The 18,896-nt window shown below is 47.5% G+C and overlaps 1 protein-coding gene across 7 annotated transcripts in view; it reads left to right on the top strand.

Annotated features, from left to right (window-relative positions):
- Window positions 1–18,896, top strand: part of SAMD3 (sterile alpha motif domain containing 3) — a 117,715-nt gene that overhangs the window by 32,725 nt on the left and 66,094 nt on the right. The window contains exons 1-2 of one of the 7 annotated variants that reach the window (XM_075924149.1): window positions 5,984–6,459; window positions 12,787–12,926. The exons of 3 other annotated variants lie outside the window; for them this stretch is intronic. The gene's annotated coding sequence lies outside the window, so the exon portion shown is untranslated. Of the gene's footprint in view, window positions 1–5,932; window positions 5,953–5,983; window positions 6,460–6,486; window positions 6,818–12,786; window positions 12,927–18,896 lie in introns of those variants that run through there. 3 more of the 7 variants (XM_075924151.1, XM_075924147.1, XM_006118590.4) reach the window with 3 other exon arrangements.

Here is an 18,896-nt window from a genome sequence, read left to right as displayed (position 1 = left end):
ATCAAATGTAAGGTGCAGTATTCTGCAAACATGAGAAAAATAACAATCTGTTCATGCACCTAATTTTCCAGTATCATTATAGTGACTGGTTTTGATTAAACCATGCAAGAAAATTCCAGGCAAGCAAGCTGAAACATTACTGATCACTTGAAATAAATGTGGATATTCATAGGCGATAGCATGCATAGGCTAAAGGTTAATAGCAACAGCATTAACCAAGGGTACGTTTGTACTGCAGGCTAAAGTCGAGTTAAGCTACGCAACTTCAGCTATGTTAACTAAATAGTTGAAGTCAAAGTACCTTAACTTGACTTTTGGCACTGTCCACACTGCAGGAAGTAGAAGGAATAACACTCTTCCTTCAACTTCCCTTATTCCTCATGAAATGAGGGTTACAGAAGTCGGAGTAAGAAGCCCCTTATTTTGAAAATTATTTTGAAATAACTAGGGCTGTCAAGCAATTTACAAAGTAATTGTGATTAATTGTGCGATTAAAAAATTTAATTGCAATTAATCACGCAATTACTGGTAATTGCAAATGCTGCTCCTTTGAAACGTTGCTGCAGTATTTCAAAGGGGCAGCACTGCAGAAGCCCGGGATCAGCTGGAGTCCCCAGCTGATTCCAGGCTCTGCTAGTGATGCCCCTTTGAAAAACAGTGGTGACATTTCAAAGGGGCAGCGCTGCACAGAATCCAGGATCAGCTGGAATCCCTGCAGCGGCACTTCAAAGGGGCAGCACAACGCAGAGCCCAGGATCACCTGTGTCTCTTACCAAGACATGGGGTTATGCCACCTGATGCTGGGATCAATCTTGTGTATTTTTCCACCAATTAAGAGGGAAAGTGAAGACTACACAAAAGATTCCTGCTTTATGCAAAACCTATGTAAGGGTAGGGAATGAGGAAATCTAGGTTGTCAATTCTCCCTGGCTACTCCCCCCCAAGATGACTTCTAGAAACATCTAAAATGGAACTGGGAAGAACTGGGCCCATGATGGAAGGCTTTCCAGTCTTGTGAAAGGAGCTTATTAGAGTGACTTTGACCATGACACATTACATGTAACTTAGTTTCTTAGTGTATTAGGCTGGGCTGCATGTTTTATTTTGTTTAGTAATCTACATTTTTCTGTGTGCTATCTCTTATGACCACTTAAATCCTACCTTTTACACTGAATAAAATCACTTTTGTTTATTAATAAATCCAGTGTAAAAATAGCTACCTGGTGGGGCAAGGAGTCTGGTGATCACTCCGTACATTGAGAGAGAGTGAATTTCATAAGTTTATGCTGTACAAATCTGTATACAGCATAAGACAGATTTATCTAGGGCTCAGCTCCCCGAGGGGCTGCGTAAATGAGTGCTGGAGACAGGTATCTCACTGTGGTATTTTCAGTTAAAGTTTGCAGCTTTGGGGACATGGCCCAGGCCCTGTCTCTGTGTTGCAGCAGGCTAGCGTGCCTGGCTCAACAAGACAGAGTATTGGGGGCCTAAGAGATGGTCGGGAAAACAGGCTTAATGGGGTCTCAGCACATCAGGCAACAGTCCCCAGAGCATCTTTACCCATCACAATATTACTTCACTCACCTTGTCTCTCTAATGTCTTGGGACCAATACAGCAACACAACTACTGCATACCAGTAATTTTATATTTAATTATTCATGTATTTTTCAAATAGCAAAGTATAATTTATTTTCTTTAAAACAGAGTCCAAAGTATCGGTACTTTAACTGGTATATTGGCACATTAACATTAAGGGTGGGTGAATTTTACATTTCTACATGTTTCAGAAAAGACTTGTATTCCTTTATTTGTTTTCTTCACCTCTTCATGGTTCATCATAAAGTGGAACCTTGTTTTTTGTTTTTGTTTTTAAATCATAGCATTAATTTAATTCCCACAGGATAATACCTTGGAGAAAAAGCCACTATATTTTACCAAATTTGCCTGTATATTTATTTTGACCTGTAAGCTGGCAGCATTAACTCATTTGGCCAACAGTCAAAGACAGTGTACATAATACATAGATGTCTTTTCTTGGAAGTACATTGTCTGGTTTGTAGCACTGGCTTTAGCAAAACAAATGATTTTAACAAAGGATTTTAATGGACAAAAGGCACTATTTTCCCAGTCACTTCTCTCTCCAGTATAGTATTCACCTTCCCTCAGAAGCTGTTGCTGTGACTCAGGGCTGATGTACACAATCAGTTTAAGTACCAATTGAACTGAACAATCTCAATTAGTTAAATCAGTTGAACTTCATGGTGGGAACACTACTTTTGGATTAAAAATACCCTGTTTTGATTTTGCTTAAATCCAGAATAAGGGAACCCACACCAGTGGAAACTAATTTAGTTAAATGGCTGCTCATACTGTGTAGACAAAGGTCACTGGAGGGTCTGTTTTAAGTTTTACCATATGAATTGATTGCAGTTTCTGTCTTATCCCGCTGACTTCCTATGCCATCAGAATTGATCATATGGTTCTTGAACTAAAAATTTGAGGTTGACTTGACTCAGTATGTGATAGCTGTGTGAACTATGTACAAAAAAGCTGCATTCAATGGCAAATCTACATTGAATTAGGTAGAAAGTATATGACAATGTTAAGTAATTGGCAAATCATTCAGTAACTTTTAGTTACATTGAAATAATTATGCAAATGCACCCCTGCTGCTGCTTATTGTAAGAGCGACACACAAACAACAGCTCCTTAAGTCCATGGCATAAAACAGGGGTGGGGAACCTAAGGACCAGCTTCCTCCTCCCCCCCTCCCATCTCGCCATGGGCTGGAGAACAAATTCTACTAGCCTGTCTTCCTCTAGGCTCTGGTGTGCCAGGGGAATGTAGGGGGTGTCTTTCTCCTTCTCAGTTGGGGGCCATGAGGTTTTGTGTGTGTTTCTCACTTGTGTGTGGCCACTGACTGATTTTTTTTATTGTGGGTCAGTGGCCCCCAACGCAAAAAAGGTTCCCCACCCTTGTCATAAATCCTAAAGTGACTGACACCTTTATCTGCCAGCTTCCTTGAAGGGCTTGTTTCTACTGGAGGAAACTGAGAAACTGTTTTTACTAAAAAAACAACAAATAGTCTGGTAGCATTTTATAGCTTAATAAAACATGAGCTTTCATGGGCACAACCCACTTCTTCAGATGACCGGACCATGAAAGCTCATGTTTTGGTAGTCTATAAAGTGCTACCAGACCATTTGTTAAGTTTATTCTGTACAGACTAACTCGGCTACCCCCTGAAGCTTCTGTTTTTACTAACACAATGTTAAACTCAATTTTCCCTTTACAGGGAATTAGGACAGATGTATTTAAAAAAACTGTTAGCTGGTCATGGTTAACCCTATTGTTTAAATGTTTTCAAACACAGCTGACATCCATACTAAGGCTTTGTTTACACTGGGGATTTGAGAGCAGCTACTTAAGTAGCTCTTCATGCAGCCTCCTAATGCAATAATGCAGCTTGGTTTCAAACAGTAGTAAACATCAGGGCTATGTCTAGATTACATCTCTTTTTCGGAAATAAGGGATAAGGGATCTTTCGGAAAAGGCTTTATTTTTCGAAAGATCAGCGTCTAGACTGGCGCTTTTCTTCGACAAAGCTCCATGCCGAAAAAAAGCGGCAGCCATTTTTATGCTAATGAAGCACGGGAGATTTAAATCCCTGCTTCATTAGCAATTGCGATACGTCTAATTTACATCCCTTTTCTGAAAAAGGGACGTAGTCTAGACATAGCCCAGTGGTGTAAATCACATTGTACAGCAATTTACCACACCACCAGATGTTTACACTGTCTACAACAGAGTTTTTCACTGGTGCAAGCTACATTAGTGTGGTCACCAGTTGCTAAAATCTCTGAGCAGACAAGGTCTTGGGGCACTTACTGAGTATCTTATGTCACCAGCACTCCCAGTTTTTTCAGACTTGGTCTAGGATAGTTATTAATGAAAGGGTTCAGAAACAAATAAAATTTAGGCACAGAGGCCATGTCTTGATGGGCAAAAAAGACAGAGCTAGATTGGAAGCTCCTTTGGGCAATGACTAAGGCCCTACTAAATTCACAGTTCATTTTGGTCAATTTTACGGTCATGGGATTTTAAAAATAACAAATATCATGATTTCTGCTATTTAAACTTGAAATTCCAGGGTCTTGTAACTTTAGGGTCATAAGAACGGCCATACTGGGTCAGGCCAAAGGTCCATCTTGCTCAGTAGCCTGTCTTCTGACAGTGGCCAATGCCAGATGCCCCAGAGTGAACAGAACAGGTATTCATCAAGTGATTCCTCTCCTGTCATCCATTCCCAGCCCCTGACAAACAGAGGCATATGGACACCATTCCTACCCATTCTGGCTAATATGTATCAATTGACCTACCCTCCACGAATTTATCTAGGTCTTTTTTGAACCTAGTCTTCACAATATCCTTTGGTAAGGAGTTCCACAGAATGACTATGCGCAATATGAAAAAAAACTTCGTTTTAAACCTGCTACCTATTAATTTCATTTGGCAAACCCTAGTTCTTATATTGTGGGAACAAGTAAATAACTTGTCCTTATTCACTTTTTCCATACCTGTCATGACTTTATAGACCTCTATCATATTCCCCCGTCATGATTTTATAGACCTCTATCATATCATATCTCTTCTTTTCTAAACAGAGAAGTCCCAGTCTTTTTAATCTCTCTTCATATAGGACACATTCCAAACCCCTAATCATTTTTGTTGCCCTTTTCCGAACCTTTTCCAATGCCAATATATCTTTTTTGAGATGAGGCAGCCACATCTGTACACAGTATTCAAGATGTGGGTGTACCATGGTTTTATATAGAGGCAATAAAATATTCTCTGTCTTGTTCTCTATGCCTTTTTTAATGATGCCTAACATTGTTGGGATGAACTTAAAAAACAACAAATGGTCTGGTAGCACTTTATAGACTAACAAAACATGTAGATGGTATCATGAGCTTTTGTGGGCACAGCCCACTTCTGAAGAAGTGGATGGTATGATATGGCGTTGCCACTCTTACTTCTGTGCTGCTGCTGGCAGAATGCTACCTTCAGAGCTGAGCACTGATCAACAGGTAGTACTCTCTGGCCACCCATCTCTGAAGTAAAGGTGGCAATATCACAACCTCCCTAATCTTGTGGACCTCCCTCCCCATGATTCCCTTTTGGATGAGAACCTGAAATTTGAGAAATGCTGGTCTCCCTCATGAAGTCCATGGATAGGTCAAAGTCCATAGTATAGGTCAAAAACACACAAAAGAGCAGATTTCATGGAAGGAGACCTGATTTCATAGTCAGTGACATGTTTTTCATGGCTGTGTATTTGACAGGGCCCTAGCAAATGACCATGTCTTGCTCTTTATGCTCATGTCATGTCCATGTGCATAGCTCAGAGAAGGCTGTTCAGTGCCAGCCAGTGTCGGTTTTCCATACATTAATCATAACATGAGGCCAAAGAATTAAATAGAGGATTCATGTTTGTTTATTTTGGTAGAAATTAGTTTGTGATAATGGCTCAAATGGTAATTGTGAAAAATTAAGACTTTTTGAGGCTGGAGCACAAAATCACCTGACATTCAACTTATTCTCCCCCATAAATACTGTTGCTCGGTTTTTGAAATGGACTTAAAACAGCAAAACCAATATGAAACATTTCCAAAAAAATTCTTCTGGGTGTAACATGTTATGCTAACTCCCAGTTTGTGCTGAGTTTACATCTGAATTACAAACCTACAGTGAGACAGTCACTTCACGTACAGATGTTGAACACTGAGCAATTTTAAGTGTCACTTAAAATACCCCATGTTCCTTCGAACGGCATCTTGTTCCTCCCTCAATTTAAATTCAAAACCAGCTCCCAGAAGTCTAAACTCAGACTCAAGATTCCTTTACAGACAAAAAACCTCCAAGGATTAGGTGCGGAACGCCAGCCCCAGGAGGTTAGCTATTCCTTGTTGGTCTTAGATAGAGCACACACGTTGCTCCTTAAACTGGAACCAGAAATGGGCCATCGGATTCTTTCTTTCACAGCAGCAGCAGCGGCCGCAGCTTGCCCGAGGCCGGAAAGCCCCACTCAGAAGGTGTTACCCCAGCCCAAAATGCACCAAGGCGGAGCCAGCGGCAGCAGCCGGGGGGAGGGGTGCGTCTGCAGCTTCTGGCCCGGGTTGTTGGTTTCTCCTCGTGCTGCGGATTGAAGCCAGCAAACGAGCCAGTTTTGCTTTGGAAAAAGCTCCCCCGGCAGCCGCTTTCTCTGTCCCCTCCCGCTGGCCTTTGCACCCGGGGCGCTACCCTGCACCGCCCCTGTCTCCCCCAGCTCCACCGCCGGAGCCCTGCTCCCACCGCGGCTGAGCGCCAGCCCCCGCACCGGAAGGGGAAGCGCCGCCGCGGAGGAAAGGCAGCTTTGCATGAAGTTTGCTCGGGACAGAGGCTGCGGCCGAGCGGGGCAGGTAACGGGGGGGGACGGTGCGAGCGGCGCCCGGGCTGGGCCGGGCCGCGCCGCAGCTCGGGTCCCGCGGAGCCGCCAGGGAGCGGGCGGAGCCGCTGGGGTGAGGGAGGCGCTTGCGACCTGAAGGCTTCGCTGCCACCATCCCCGACAGTCGCGGCGGGCGCCCGCCAGCCCTGGCCACGTCCCGCGGTGCCCGCGCTTCACGTGCGCTGGCTCCGCCTCGCCGGGGCTGTGCCCACTGCCCGGGGGCGGGAGCCAGACCAGCCGCCGGGGGCGCGGCGTGTCCGCACGTGGGGAGTGAGGCCGGCGCGAGCGGAGCAGGGGGACGGGATGCCCTGCTCTTCAGGGCTTTGTCTCAGGTAGGCCCTAGTACCGCCTTCCCCCTTTCCACTTCGCCGGCCGGTGCCCCTGGGTCCGAAGCCAGCTCCTGGGGCCCTTCTGCGCCCGAACAGTGCACAGGATTGTAGGAGTCTGCAGTTAGTTTTTGGTCAAAATAACACTCCAGAGTCACGCCACTTTCAGTTATTTTGGTAAATTGGTTTCAAAATACCCGCCAGTAGGTACGTCTGTAACTGTAATAGGGACGCCCAGAGCAATTCCCCCAGGGATAGAGAGCTAAAGAACCCCCTATGACAACCCAGCTCCTGCTTTGTTCTTACCTTCCTAGATCCCAGCCAGGGGGGCAAATATTCACAACCCTTCCACCCCTCTGCAGAGCCCACTTGTGCCCCCCCCATCCAATACACCCAAACTACTCTCCTTCTCAGAGCTCATCTGCAGACTCCCCCATCCAATACCACACCACTCCCCTCCCCCCCCCCCCAGAGTTCACCTGTGGGATTCCCCCATGCCCGCCCATCCATCCATCCTTCCTCCTCCCTGCTGCTTCATAACCCCGGGCAGAGGGAGAAACAGCCTAATGCCCAGTCACAGCCTTGCATGGAGTTTCAGCCACACCACCCTATAGTTCCCTCAAAGCATGCTAGGAACAGCTGCAGCCCAGCACCCTCTAGTTCAGTAAGGGGCAACCTAGGCTAGTGAGTGGGCTGCATGAGTGACCCTCCTTCATCTTCTTGTTTCCCCAGAATAGAGTAGTTTTGCTAACTGCACTTGCCTGCCTAGAATTTGTGGATGTGCAGATTGAACCATAGCAGTGCTTTGACTGGATGCAGAGGGAGCACATGGCTGTAGTAATGTGTGTAATCAGCATGCACTTCACTTCATGTGCTCTTGCTTTATGTGTATGTTAAGGATATTAAGGACTAGTCAACTATCTGATAAGGAATAGTTGATTTCCTCCCCCCTCCCCCCCCCATTGGCTGCCTCTATCAGATAGAAGCAGTAAAGGAAGGGGGAAGTAGGGGTACTTAAAAGAAGCATTTCAGAGGGGCAGTGCCTAACAGATGAGCCAGGGATCAGCTGTGTGGCATTGCCCCTTTGAAATGCAGAAGCTGCGTTCAAAGGGGCAGCGCTATGGAGCCCATGGTCAGCTGTGGACTCCCCAGGTGAGCCCAGGTTCCCCGCAGCATTTCTCCAGAACCCAGAGTCAGCTGGGGAGTTGAACCAGGTTCCGCTGAAATGTGGTATGGAGCCTGGGCTCAGCTATGGTGCGCTGCCCCTTTGAAATGCTGAAGGCACTACTCCATGAGGATGCTGTGGCTTTGAAATTCACAAGAGCCCTCTGGGGTCTCTTGTACATTTCAAAGCAGGCATGCTTGAGTGCAGCCCACAGTGGGCCTCTTGTACTTTTCTAAGCTGGCACGCCATCTGCAGCCCAGAGTCAGCGGGATTTCCCACTGGCCCCGGGCTGCAGGTGTAGTTCTGCATTCCTCCTTTGAAATGTACGAGAGCCCCAGCGGTCATGCTTACAGGCAGTCCCCCGGGTTACGTACAAGATAAGGACTGTAGGTTTGTTCTTAAGTTGAATCTGTATGTAAGTCGGAACTGGCGTCAGCCGCTGCTGAAACTGATCAGTTTCAACCGCGGCTGAATCTGGATGCCAGTTCTGACTTACATACAGATTCAACTTAAGAAACCCAGGCGTCCCCAAGTCAGCTGCTGCTGAAACTGATCAGCGGCTGATTCCAGGAAGCCTGGGGCAGAGCAACTCTGCCTCGGGCTTCCTGTAGTCAGCTGCTGGTCAGTTTCAGCAGCGGCTGACTTGGGGACGCCTGGGGCAGAGCAGCTGGGGTGCTGCTGGGTTGCTCCAGTAGCGCGGCTCCTCGGCGCTACTGGAGCAACCCAGCAGCACCCCAGCTGCTCTGCCCCAGGCGTCCCCAAATCAGCCGCTGCTGAAACTGACCAGCAGCAGCTGAATCAGGATGCCTGGGGCAGAGCAGCTGGGGTGCTGCCGGGTTGGTCCGGAGCGGCGCTGCGGGACCAACCCGGCAGCCCCCAGCTGCTCTACCCCAGGGGTAGGCAAGAAAAGCCTGGTCTGCTGGGGGGGGGGGGCACTAGCTGTACCTCCCCCCCCCCCCCAGCAGACCAGGGAGACGGGGGTGGCGGGACCGCCCAAGTCCTCCACGGCTTTGCTCCGTCTCCCTGGTCTGCTGACCTGGGAGACGCGGAGCAAAGCCGCAGAGCACGCAGGCAGCGGGACAGTCCAGGCGTGCCGCGGCTGTCCCACTGCTGGCGTGCTCCGAGGCTTTGCTCCCCATCTCCCTGGTCTGCTGGTCAGACCAAGGAGATGGGGAGCAAAGCCTTGGAGCACGCCCGCAGCGGGACAGCCCAAGCGCACCTGGGCTGTCCCGCTGCGGGCGTGCTCCAAGGCTTTGCTCCTGTCCTCCTAGTCTGCTGGGGGGACAAAGCCGCTGGACCCCCCCAGCAGACCAGGGACACCAGAGCAAAGCCGCCCAAAGACCTGGAGAAGCTTTTCTCGCCCTGGAGGACACGGGTGGCGACCCGCTGCCCGTGAGCTCTGGGGCGAGAAAAGCCCCGTTCATAAGTGCGGATCCGACATAAGTCGGATCCGCGTAAGTCGGGGACTGCCTGTATTGAGTAGTTGATGGAAATTCCATTGATTACTCAACTAGTCAATTAACTGCAATTTAACACCCTTAGGGTGTGTCTAGACTAAAGGGTATTTTCGAATGTGGCGGGTTTTTTTGACCACAGAAAACCTCATTTTACGAGGAATAACACCTTTTTTTGAAAGTGCTCTTTCAAAAAAAAAGGCGCTATATAATGCAAACTGCTTTTTCGAAAGACAGCATCCAGACTGCCTGGGTGCTCTCTTTTGAAAAAGTGGCTCACTTTTTCAAAAGTACTGGCTGTAGTTTAGATGCTCTCTTTCGAAAGAGACTTTTTCAAAAGAGGCTTGTAGTCTAGAGGTACCCTTAGTGTATGTTGCTTTTGTTCTTCTGGTAGGAAAAAATCTACACAGATGAAAAGCAGCAGAATGTGGCAACTCGGTGCATAGGCAATGGTAAACAAAATGTCTCATGAGCGACAAATGGAACCCTAGTGGGCTGCAGGTTCCCCCACCACTACTCTAGCTCCCTTTCCCTGCCCCCAGCTGTGTCTTAGATGTGCAAGATGGGCTCTGCTAAATCTAATGGTTGGAGAAGTGGCTAGCAGCACTGCTGCCCATTTTCTGTGCACTAATTTCTGCAAAACTGCATTGTGCGGCGACACAGAATTCCCCAGGGAGTAGAAGATGCTTGTACTGAGTGTGAAAAGTGCTTGGAGAGCCTTGGCTATTGGCCAAGTGCAAAGTGGTTGATGGTACCTTTCCCCTCTGAATTGCTTTTGGGATCACCTGGTGCATTTTGTGCAATTGGCTCTTTGGAAGAGACTTTTGCATATCCCACCTCTAGTCTTGATCATAAGTGTTACTTATAAACATACCTTATCTTTGCAAAAATGGTGTAATATCTTAATATTTTTCTAAAAGCATGTTGCTTTGATGGGAGGCTTTCTAAATGGCACATGTTAAAAATGAGGCTGGTTGTACAGTGAATAAGATAAGATTGTAAGCTCCTCTCCTTCATGAAGTTGAAAGTAAGAATTATCCCTGCACCACGGTTTCCAAACCAGTGACATCTAATTGCACTTTCCTTGAAGAGCTGTTTGAAGCAAAACTAATGTAGCAGAGCCAGAGAACAAATTTCTTTGCAGAATAGTAGGCCGTGCAAACCCCCTGTCTATTTCTTTAAAGGCAGATTCTAATATATAAAGGGTAAACTGCACTTATTGGGCTAAACTGCTCAATGGGAACTTTATCTGTCTGTCTGTCTGTCTATCTAATCATAGAGTGTGTCTGTCTGAGAGCCTATTTATTGAAGAACTCCTCCAGAACGGTAAGAGCTAGGGCAGGGGTGGGCAGTAATTTGTAAGGGGGGGCCACTCCAAGATTTTGGTAAGTGATCAAGGGCTGCATTCTATGGATGGGGTGCGGGAACTGGCACTGTGGGTGTAGAAGGGAGCTTTGGGTTAGAGAAGTGGTCTCCAACCTTTTTAAACCCAAGATCACTTTTTCGATTTAAGTGCAATGTAAGACCTACCTCAAACCCAAAAACCCTTGCCACTCTTCCTTCCTGCCCCTTCTTTGAGGCCCTGCCCTTGCTTCGCCCCTTCTTTGAGGCCCTGCCCCTGCTTCACCCCTTCTCTGAGGCCTCACCCTGCTCACTCCATCCCCCTTCTCCCCCATCCTCACTCACTTTCACCAAGCTGGGGTAGGGGTTGGGGTACAGGCTCTGGTCTTGAACCAAAGATTTCTGGGAAGGAGTTTGGGTGCAGGGGGACTCACGTCAGGGGCAGCAGGTTGGGTGTAGGAGGTTAGGGTGGTGACAGTTAAAAACCAAAAACAACACACTTTGCAAGCAGTAAAAGTAGTAACAACCCCCCATGTATGTGTATGTTGGGTCAGGAGATGAAAGGGAAGGACAGTGAGTGTTTGTGAGAATGATAGACACGCATACAGTGTGTGAGTGACAGATTTGCATGGCCAAGCTTCATCCATCCCCTTCTCTGTGCAGGATAGGGTACAGAAGTGGGGGGCGAGGGACACCCTGACATTAGAGTCCTCCCCTCTTCTTCCTCCCACACTTTGCAGAGCAAGCAGGAGGCTCCCAGGGGGCAGCTCCAAAGCAGAGGGCAGGAGCAGCATGACAGCGGGTAGAGGGGCAACGGAAGAGCCAGCATTTGATAGCTTCCTGGCCAAACCAGTAGGATCCCCTGTTAGAGGCTCCAAGATCTACTGGTAGATCCCAATCTACTGGTTGGTGACCACTGGGATAGAGGACTGAGGTAAATGAGGGGGTGTGGAGTCTGCGAGGGAGTTTGGGTGAAGGAGGGAGTGATGACTTGGGACAAGGGAATGGAGTGCAGGAGAGGATTCTGGTCTGGGCGAGGGATATAAGAGGGGATGCAGGGTCTGGGAGGGAGTTGTGATCTGGGAGAAGGGGGAAAGGGTGCAGAGGGCTTGGGTGGTGATCTGGGGCAGAGGAATGGAGTGCAGGAGGGGATAAGGGTGCAGGATGGGGTATGAGGGAGTCGTGACCTGGGGGAAATAAGGAGAAGGGATACAGAGGGTTTGGGTGGAGCAGGAAGTTGGGGGGAGAGAGAGGTGGGAGTGCAAGAGGAGCAGGTGTGCCATTAGCTGGAAACTGGCCAATGGGAGCTGAAGGATTTTGCTAAGGGGTGTGGACAGCACCTGAAACTTCCCCATCCCTCCCCAGTGTCCAGAGTAATTAGCAGCCAGCAGTGTGAGCTGCTGTGTAGTAAGTGTTCCAGCAAGGTGGCCATGGGCTGGATTCAGTGGCTTGGTGGACCAAATCCAGCCTGCTAGCCTCCTCTTTCCCACCCCTGAGCTAGGGACACTAACTTGGGTATGCCGTTTCCTCTGTTTCTAACTTAAAGTGAGGTCAGGGTTTGGCTGTGCCAAGACAACTGGAAGGCCTGGGAAAAGGACATTCAAAAGGAGGGGCTGCTGTTTGTAGGGATGCGACATGGGAATGTCCACTGGGGACACCAAGCCCGCAAAGGAGAGCTATCCTGTAGAGCAGGACTACTCAACTTTGGAAGCCCTGGGGGCCACAGTGATACAGCCATGTCAAATGCCACAACGTAAGTGTGATTGCATATACATGCAAATATATATGCAAATAGCTTCTTTCGCACTGATGCCATGAATACAAAGATTAAGGCCAGACTACACAACACACTGGCCCTATTTAAGTCAGTTCTGCTGATATTAATAAAATGCAATATTTACCCAATTTTCATCCATGTGACAGCACTTTTAATGAGCAATGACAGTCCAGCAATGACGCATATCAACAGAAGTCCATTGTATTGACTGCTTTTTTTATTTGGCTTCCACTCTCAGGCCACATGTTGAGCCCTGTGTAAACCCAAACTGCACTGCGGGCCAGAAACAGACGGCTGTGGGCTGCATGCAGCCCGCAGGCCGCATGTTGAGTAGCCCTGATGTAGTGTCCACTGGGACCAAGGGAGTGGCCAGCACCAGTAAGTAGCCTTCCCTGCCCCAAACCCTTTTCTCCCTTCGCAGTCCTTGGCCAGAGCACTGGTGGTGGTAGTGGTGTTTGTCGCGAGACTCACAGGTCCGATAATGAATACCCAAGGGGGGAAGGACAGAACCAGGTGGACAGTTTTATCAAATAAAAAATATTTATTTATGACAGTGGTGAATTTATAGTATTTATTCTAAGATTTTAATAGACCGTGTTAATAATGAATTTACAGTATTTATTATATTTATTCTATGGTTTCTAGTAAAACGTGTCAGAGATATAGGGATGGGAAGGGCAAGGGGAATAGTCTCTAATCTTAAAAATATCCAGCTACAGTAATAAAATAACAGTGATAACTACAAACTCTTATGTACTACCCACAAACAACTACAACACTAAGCTTATACAACAAGAAAAAATCAAATCATACATACCAACTTACACAGCACACAGAACATTTCACAGATATTGGTTCGGTTGCGAAGGCCTTGGTTACGCCCGAGAGTCGGGGGAGGTGGCTGGTCGGTTGATCAGGCCGGCAGCGCTTTGAAGTATACGAGAAGGCACACGCACGGTGGTACGTGTGTTGCAAAGACCTCCTAGAGCAAACTGTGCCATGGGTATTTATCCCCAAATCTGCACATTGCTTTCCCGCGCTTGCATATTACCATATATGGCCCAATGGTCACCAAGTGGGGGGTCTGTGTCCCAGGGGTTGGGCCGAAACTGTGCAGGTTTCATGAGACCAGGTAAGCCCCGCAGTTCTCACGCCAAGGTGACGGGTGGTAGAATCAGAGGCTATTTTCCCCTTTTCACACCTTTCCTTTTTCTAAAGGCAATGGTATGCAGGAAGGGTGCGGCCGGTTTCTCTCAAGGAGTACTGCAGAACAAGAGCCGCCTGGCCAAACTTTTTTACTGGGGGGGGGGGGGCAGTTTATTTTCTCTAACAGTGTTGTGGAGTGGTGGTGAGAAAATAGGCCCTATGTGGGCTGGGGGAGAGAGAACAGGCCCTGTATTGGCTGGGGAGATGGTTGGTGTTAGAGAAAAGAAACTGCCCCCTGTTACCCACCAGCTCTGTGATTATTGGGGAACCAGAACATGGTCACCTGTCAGCCTTGTGCTCTTGGGGAGTCAGGGAGTGACACTCATGGAAAACCATTCCCCTCCCTCAGGCCTCTGCTAGAATCAAAGACAAAGCAATGAAAAGGCCGGGGAAGACACACCTAAACTGCTTCAGACAAGGGTGATACAATTAAGGAAACACCCCAGCCTCATTTGCATTAAAGATGGAACAGAGGGACATCTCATTAGCATACAGAATGGAGAGCAGCTCTTCCAAGGCAGGAACCGCACTGAACTATGGGACACCGAAAGCAGAGAAGCACTGCCTGATGGGAAATCCCTGCTCCAGATGCTAATGAACCTAGGCCTGCTCACACCCAAATTAGTCATTATCAGACCAATTCTAGTAACGATCCTATTGACATCCAAAATACTGAAACTGCCTAGTTGCATTGTGAGCTCGTTCAAGGAACATCACCCATCACCAGGTGTGATCAGTCTCTATTGTCTCTCCTCTTTCTCTTTGAACTATCCCTATAAAACTCCTATCCTTGCCCCAAGAAAACTGTTCTGATACCTGGACTTAAACTGCATCAGTTCCATTGAGACTTCTTCATCTCCTGTCTGATCGTGTTGGGGGCTCTGTCCTGCTTTTCTCCTGCCCTCTGGACCCCCGGCTACCATCATCATCTGGGAACCCTGATCAGTGCAAGCTCCGTGGAGTGGTGAGGTCTCTCTCTCTCTTTCTCTCTCTCTCAACTATCTCTCTAAGCATAGCCTCCTGACCCTGCCCTGTGTAAACTGTTATATGGTTACCTAACATTTGTAATCAGCTTCAATTTAGATTTAATATTGTAATTGTTAGATTTAATATTGTAACTGTTTGATATCTATTCACTACTCAGAAATAAATCACTTTCATTGTTAAGCTGGTTGCTTCTCTCTCTTTCTTTCTCTTTTGCTCACTCTTCCTTAAGGGGTGTTGTTTTGGCTTCCCCATTCGCTCTGCAACAACGCTTCTTGTACCCAAGCAAAAGATCCCTGTAGTGCCCAAAATCCTGTGGGGTTTGCTCATCGTGTGGTTTACCTGTGAATGACTGTGGTGTGAAAGTGGGGATAGGGGGTGCTGAACCTGGGGGCTTATGAGGATAGCAGCTTAAAGTGCTGTTTAATCCAGCCCACGGAGTCCAAAGGCACATGAGGGTGCAGTGTGGCATTGCTGTGAAACCCAGCCAGCTGAGTCCAGGGACATATGAGGGGGTCAGCTTGTGAGTGCTGAGTACCCAGTCCTCTCAGACGTGCTCTGTTAGTGGGTGTGAGTGTCTGTGTGTGTTGCTAAGGTGGGAAGAACCCCATCCTGAGGAACCTAGTTCCTGCAGGAGAGCTCCAGTGGGAGGGGGAATTGGCAGCAGGGAGAATTCAGCTCCATATGAGAGCCCAAGTAAGCACCAACAGCACACTGATAGAACTGTTAACCTCCCCCCAGTCCCATAAGGGTAACCCTGATAAATGAGCATACCCCAGAGTATTGGGCAAATCTGGTAACACCCCCCCCCCCCCCCCCAGTAAAAAAGTTTGGCCAGGCCGCTCTTGTTCTGTCCTTCCCCCCTTGGGTATTCATTATCGGACCTGTGATTCTCGCGACAGTTGGGGGAGAACAGGACCTGAGTGGCTTTGGTGTACTGGGTGGGAAGGAGAATAGCTCTGGGTGGGTCGGAGGGCTGAGAGAGAAAAGATGCCCCTGACTCTCAGCCTCCTGCAACCCCTGCCACCATTCCCAAGGCCCTGTCCTGAAGAACCCAGTCAATGCTGGGTAAGCCTGCTAGTAATTAACAATACCTAGCTCTGTATATCACATTCTTTCAGTAGTGTGAATAAAATATTTTCTGCCACAATGTTCCCTTTAAAAGTGCTTGTCTAAATAAAGGATGTATTTTTACATCAAGGTGTTTATATTGAAATAGCTGATTCCTGTAAGTTTAGGGAATAAGGTTTACTGAAATAAGAATCTTTATATCAGTATAACTGCATCAGTGCTATGGGCTTGTACTTCTTTATAGCATTTCTGAATGGGCTATATGTATAGCAGTACAAAATTTTGGGTAGACCAACCCAAATTGAAGAAATAATGTGGAACTGCTTCGAGAAAGGAAAATGATGTCTCTGGCGAACACAGGTTAAGGGGTAAATGGCCTTGCGTACATCTAAATGGTTGGCTGCTAGATTATTTTATTTCTTAAATGTCAAGAAATCTGAAACCCATATCCGATTCCTTAATACATAGGTCATGGCAGTATAAATGAAAAGTCTGAGCCAGGTACTGCCCTAGTTTCAGCTGCTCCCACTGGCATCAATAAAAAAACTTGATTTCCTTGTGCATTGCACCTGATAATGTCAACTTACACCAATAAAAGTGAGTGCAAAGTGATGGTAAAAACAGTACGAAATCAGAATGGCTGCTCTTTACACCCACTTTGTAAATTATGACATGAGGTGCAAAGCAGAGATCCAAGCTTTTGTGTAAAGTCAGTGACTAAGGTTATGTCTCCACTTAAAACGCTGTACAGTAGGATAGTTGCACTGTTGTAGTTGCATCACTATAATGCTTCAGCATAGATAAAGATGGACAATAATTTTTGAGGGAGGGACACTCCCAGATTTTGGTAAATGGTCAAAGGCCACACTTTTCTATGGAGGGAGTGTGGGGTCTGAGATGAAGGTTGGGTGCAGAAGGTAGCTTGTGGTAGGGGATGGGTGCAGGAGATGGTGTGGGGTATTAGAGGGAGTTTGGGTGAAGGAGGGGGTTGTGATCTTGGTTAGGGGCTTGGGGTGCAGGGTTGGGAAGGGGATTATGGGTTCAGGAGAGGATTCTGGCCTGAATGAGGGGTGTAGGAGGAGGTGCAGTCTGGGAGGGTATTATGATGTTGTGACCTGGAGAAGTGGGGGAGGAGATGTGCTGAGGGTTTAGGTGGTGACCTGGGGCAGAAAGTTGGGAGGGGAGAAGGTAAGAGGAGCCAGAGACAGGTACTGGCCAGGAGGCACTTGTCTGGGTGACTACTGGCCAGCGGTCCTGCAGGACTCCAAGACAGGCTGCTCAAAATGACTGGCTACTCCCTGTGGCTCTCTGCTCCAGGGGGCGGGGGATGCTTTTCATGCTCCCCCTCCTCATCCAGGAAAATCTCTGAGCTCCCATTGGCCATTTTCTGGCCAATAGGAGCTGGATTTTGTGAGGGGCAGGGATTACATGCAAAGCTTCCCTCTCCCCTCCCCCCCATCCCAGGGTCTGAAGCAGAGAGTAACAGGGAGCAGCTGGCTGCTTAAAGCGGCGTGGGGCTGCTCTGAAGTGGCTGGCTGCCTTGTGCCTGAGGGTCCCTGTAGAGTGGCCTGCGGGCCAGACCTGGAGGCTTGGCTGGCTGGATCAGGTCTGCTGGCCATATTTTGCCCACCCCTGGTATATTCACTCTCTACAGCCAGAGGAGGAATTCTCTCATCACTGTAGTTAATTCAGCTCCTTGAGAGGCAGTACCTAGGACAATGGAAGAATTCTTCTGTCAATCTAGCACTATCTACCATGGGGACTAGTTTGCCATAGTTATATCTTTCAGGGGTTTGTATTTTTCACATCCCTGAGAGACATAGCTATGCCGTTGTAAGTTGCAGTGTGGCTGGCCCTAAGTATAATGAGGTAGTTTTATTTAGAAATTCTTCAGAAAACAGACATATGGTAGCAGAGCCCAGAACAGTAATTTATTTATTTTCAAATACATAACAATGTACTTGCAGGAAGGGATTTGACAGTATTTATACCCATTCCACTTTACAGTGTGACACTCTGAAGGGAAAAAAGCAGCTTACAACATAGTCCAAATTAGTTGTCATATATGTAATATTTCCTGATTGAACAGAATGCTTTATAGGTGCAAATAGAAGATGAGCATGCTGACCTGTCAGACTGGTTGTGGTGTTATGTTTGTTTTGTTTTACCAATGACTGCAATGGTTTCATTTTAATTTCTCTTTGATTTCTTCCCTTTCACTCTTAACTCTTCTCTCTCCTACTCACTATATGGTGTCCGATGTTGGGAGAGATTTCAGAAGGCTAGTCTTATTGCTTGGTACTCTCTGCACTAGAGATGTGAACATGTACCTGTTTACTGTACACAGTTAATCAGTGAGCCCGGTTAACCCTCATGGACACACACATGCACCCCCTTCCCCCATCCCCCTGGGAAGGCAGGAGCCAGTGTGTATGGGGAGCCAGCTCTTAAGCCGTGTTGGCTCCTGTGGAGCCACCTACCCCCCATGCTGCTTTCTTTGATTGAGGCAACAGCATGGCAGTGGCAGGCGGGAGCCGGAATGCACAGGGAACTGGTGTTTAAACTGGTTTCCGCCTGCTCTTCTCCCTCCCCTCCCCATGCTGTTGCCTCTATCAGAGGCAGCAGCCTGGGGTGGAGGGGGCCTTGTGTGTAACCATTTACATGTGTACACTGTCACACTGACTGACAAATTTCACCAGCAGTAGCGCTGGTGCTATGTTGGCAGTATACTCTATCCCTATCTACTGGTGCTCATGTGGGGGTGGATAGATTATGCTAGTGGGAGAGCCTTCTATTATCCTCATAGATTGACCACATGTGAAACCTTACAGTGGCACAGCTGCAGCAGTACTGCTGTGCCACTGCAAAGCTATTATTGCAGACGTAATATTACGTACATCAGGGCAGGGAACTGGACTCGGTGACCTCTTGAGGTCCCTTCCAGTTCTACTGTTCTGTGATTCTATGATAATGGTCTTCTGTTGATTTGCGTTTTAGTAGTTAAATTCCTGGACTGTCATTGCTCATTAAATATGCTGTCATATGGGTGGAAATCAGGTAAATATTGCATTTTATTAATATCAACAG

This window comes from Pelodiscus sinensis, chromosome 3, assembly GCF_049634645.1.
Source record: "Pelodiscus sinensis isolate JC-2024 chromosome 3, ASM4963464v1, whole genome shotgun sequence".
NCBI classification, from domain to species: domain Eukaryota; kingdom Metazoa; phylum Chordata; order Testudines; family Trionychidae; genus Pelodiscus; species Pelodiscus sinensis.
The sequence above is the reverse complement of the archived record's forward strand: the minus strand, read 5'-3'. Positions and strand labels throughout refer to the sequence as shown.